At 33.6% G+C, this 4,485-nt stretch overlaps 1 long non-coding RNA gene across 1 annotated transcript; it reads left to right on the forward strand.

Moving 5' to 3' along the window:
• Positions 1-3,386, forward strand: LOC112941376 (uncharacterized). The gene is made up of 3 exons (XR_003246560.2): positions 1-2,400; positions 2,467-2,541; positions 2,611-3,386. It is a non-coding gene; the product is annotated as an uncharacterized lncRNA (long non-coding RNA).
• Positions 3,387-4,485: the final 1,099 nt, after the last annotated feature.

Genomic DNA, 4,485 nt, shown 5'->3' on the forward strand with positions numbered 1-4,485 from the left:
TGCTCTAGGGTTTCACACGGGGTAGGTGAAGTTAACAACCATTTGAAGAAGGAAATGGTGATTATTTTGACTTTGAAGAGGATGACTTAGATGATGTTCTAGATCAGGATGATAGTAAAATTGATGAAGAACTGTGAGCTTTTAGAGAAAAACTTAGGGAAGACAAAAAGAATGAAGTTGCAAAGAAAAAAAAGAGAAGTAAAAAATCCTCAAAGGATCAACATGTTGAGCTTGGAGAAGTTGACATAGATAAGGGATTTGAAAATATCTTCAACAAAAAGGCGACCAAATATAATGGAAAATTGGGAGGTGATGAAGTGTTTATTGATTCATCAAATGAACCAAGTGAAGATAGTGATGAGGAGCTAGATGTTTTAGCACAACCAGGTGTTGATTTACCTTCAAGAAGAAAAAACAACAAACTAAGGTATGATTCTTCTTCTTCCATTTCTTTCTTTGAGTTGAGTATGATATTTGAGAGTGCAACTCAATTTAAAAAGGTTGTTGCTGATTATGTTGTTCAACATAAGGTTTAGTTAAGGCTTAAACCCAATAAATCACATAGAGTTAGGGTAAAATGTGAAGGGAAGTGTAAATGGGAAATCTTTGCAAGCTTGGATAAGGATTGTGGAAATTTTTTTGTAAAGAAATACTATCCTGCTCATAGATGTATTTCAAAGAATGAGAACAGGTTGTGCACAGCCAAATATGTGAAAATGAAGATGAGGAATAGAATAATATCTCAGCCTGACATGAGAGTTCATAAGCTTCAAGAGACACAAAGAAAATAATGGGGATTAAAAGTGGGAAGATCAATATGTTACAGGGCAATAATGAATGTTATGGCCAAGTTCTTGGGTGATTAGAAACTTGAGTTTTCAAGGTTTTTAGACTATGCTGATATGATTAAGAGTACAAATTCTGGTAGTTCTTGTTAGGTTAGAAATGATAATGAAACAGTCCCTGGCTTACACTTGTTCAAAGATTTTTATGTCTGTTTTGCTGCATTGAAAAGTGGATGGCTAGAAGGTTGTAGAAAGATTATAGGATTGGATGGTTGCTTTTTGAAGGGTGCTTGTAGAGGAGAATTATTAGTGGTTGTTGGAAAAAATAGAAACACCAAATGTATCCAATAGCTTGGGCAGTGTGTTGATCAAGAAACTAAACACTCTTGGAGTTGGTTCTTAAGCTATCTCATTGAAGACTTGCAACTTGGTGATGGAAGTGACATAACAATCATGTCTGACATGCAAACGGTATTTATTCAACTTTTATTTTTTTTTACTTTCTGCCTTGTGTTAATGTAAGTTTTCACTGTTAGTTATTGTCACTGTCTGTCGTTAGTGTGTGAATCAAGTGAAATCAGCTATTGTTTTTGTTTATTTGTCTCAGTTACTGCCAATGCATATGGATGTTATTAGTGTGTGAAGTAAGTGATATTGTTAGTGTGTGTGATAAATAAAGTGTCTTGATTTTATATTTCTTAGGGTCTTGAGGTGGCAGTGGAAGTCTTACTTCCTAATGCTGAAAGAAGAATGTGTGCAAGACATATTTGGGCAAACTGGCAAAAAAGATGGAGAGGTGAGGAAAGGAGAAGCATTTTCGAGGTACTCCAAAGCTAGTTTTGAGGTTAAATTAACAGATGAATTTGAATATATGGGAAAATTGAGTCATAAAATATGTGAGGCATTGCTTGGATATAACAAAGAATATTTGTGTAGAGCTTTATTTAGTGAAAGATCAAAGTGTGATGTGGTGGAAAATAATGTGTAAAACATTTAACTCATCGATTTTTGGTCCTAGACACAAATCTGTGGTTAGTATGCTTTAAGATATTAGGCATAAAATGATGGATATGCATGGAGATATGATTATGTTTGCAGATACATGGATCAGTGACATTTCACTTATGGCAAGACTGATTTTAAAAGAAAACAAAAAGATTGGCAGGGCAATAAGGGTGAATTGGAATCATGACATTGGATTTGAAATTCAAGAAGGAGAGTATAGACACATAATTGACATGACTAGAAAGACATGTAGTTGTAGGTTGTGGCAGTTAAGGGCATACCTTGCCAACATGCAGTTTGTGCCTTATAACATATTGGGCAAGAACCAGAAGATTATGTGGAACATTGGTACAAAAAAGATACATTCCTAAATGCCTATAATTACTTTTTACAAACCATCTCCATTATGGTAATGTGGTTTGACACCAATAACCCACCTGTTGAGCATCCTGAAGTGAAGCCAATGCTTGAAAAACCAGGTAGATGTAGAAGAAAAGATAAAGATGAACTAAGAAAAAAGAAATATGGGAAAGCATCAAAGAATGGAGTGAAGATGTCATGTTCCAAATGCCATCAAGTTGGGCATAACAAAAGAACTTGTAAATCAATGGTAAGTACTTTTGTCTTTCTTTTAAATTTTAATCAGTTTTATACTTCTAATTGTGTGTCTTTACAGCCCTCTGAATAGCCCACACAACAGCCTGCAAGGCCCTTTCAACAACCACCAGTGAGGCAGCCTTCACAACCACCAGTGAGTCAACCTTCACAGCCACCAGTTTTAGGCAGCCTAGCACTGAAAATGCCTCTTCTTTATGTGCAGATACTTTAAAGGTTAAAGGAAGGGAAAAAAAAGCAGTTAACTGCAAGGGCAACATCTTCTTCAACTGCATGGACATCATCTTCTTGAGTTGGAATGCCACCATCTTTTTTAGCTGGAAGGCCACCAACTTCTTTAGTTAAAATGCAACCAGCTGCTTCAGTTGGAAGAAAAAAAATAAGAGATGTGAAATTTAGTGTTTACACAGACATACAATCTGAAAGACAAGTGATTAACGTATGTATATTGCTTTCTTTAATTGATTTTCTTACATCTTTATTTAGGTATACTAAATATGGCCCTATGGATTATGCAACCATGAAGATCAAGTAAAAGAGTTATCTCAAGTGGAACACGGGTAGCATTTAAAGATGCATCACAAACAAATGTTGATTTTGAATTCAAGCCACCTAGTTTAAAATGGAAAGGAAAAATGCAATGACTCGAAATCAACTTCAACAATTGTCAAAGAAAAAGGTGCAAAGCAAATCCAAGGGGAAGTGGGTTTCATAAGAGCTCAAAGTCTTACTGATGTGTATAAATGTTGATCTAGGAGGTCTTTGTTTTTGTTTATTTTGATAACTTTTTGTAAAGGCATACTCCAATTACTGATCATTTTGATGAATTTTGGGTTATTTTAATGTATGTTTGCATAGACAAATATTTGGAGTTTGTTAAGTTGTGTTTAATGGATATTAATTGTGTTTTGTGAAGCCTTTTGGTGTTTGTTATGATTGATATTAAGGCTGCCTTGATGTTAGGTGTTTACTATGTAAGAAAGCGTGTGAATCATGCTAGTATGAAAGTGTGTGAATAATGTTATTCGATTGTAAAAGTGATGAATATTGAAGTAAATGTTGGAGACAAACTGTCAACTCTAAATTGGTACATTTCAATCCATTACTTTGATTGCTTACAATACATATTGACACTCCCTAACCCATAAAGAAAGCTACATTACGAACAAAACAATTCTGGCATAATTTTTTCAACCAATATATATAACATTTACTACATAAAAAACTCTCTATAAATCCAAGATAGTATCACAATGATCAGCAAAAGTCGATATTTCCTCCTAATCTTTTTCTTTTTTTCATCATGTTTTTTTATCCTCTTTTTTAATCCCGAAATAGCAATTATAGCGTGTTCAGTATAATCAAGTTCACACAACCTAAAAAACTTGCATCCAACCTATTTAAGAAGAACAAATTCACTATCAAAATTCAATCTTGAGAACTAAAATTTAAACAAAAAAATATGTTTTAAATGGAACCATACCCGAAAATCTTCACATCCAATAAATCAACAACCTGAATTGTTTGCAGACAAAGAAATCTTCATTATAGCTATTTTTCCATAATGAAAAAAAAATTAGAAGTCGTTTGCACAAAATATGAGCACAAATCGTTTTAAAGAGAGGGAAAAAAATCTTGGTTTGAAAGAGGAGGAAAGAGAAATTAGATTTTGATTTGGAAATATAAAGATATATATAAAAGGGATTCATTAAGGGTATATTTGTCATTTCTATTTTTTTTACCGTTGTGGGCCTCAAAAATAGTCATAACTCGCGCAGAAAACATGCATAACACGCATTTTGCCATGTAGGATTCGCGTGTGTATTTATAAAAAGAATAGGATAGTTCAAGTGCCTATTTGTACACTATAAAAGTTTGAGATCATACTTAAAATTTGAAGTCAAATTTAAGAACAAATATATGTATTATGCCTATTAAATATCTTATCCCTCCTAGCTCAACGATGTAGAACATATAACTAAACAGAGAAATCATACCATAACATATCTCATGTGTCTCCGTTTTGATGGTTCAACGACTTGGTGGAGAATCAAAAAAAAGACTTTGGATAGATTTGCAA

This window comes from Solanum lycopersicum, chromosome 4 (assembly GCF_036512215.1).
Source record: "Solanum lycopersicum chromosome 4, SLM_r2.1".
NCBI lineage: Eukaryota > Viridiplantae > Streptophyta > Magnoliopsida > Solanales > Solanaceae > Solanum > Solanum lycopersicum.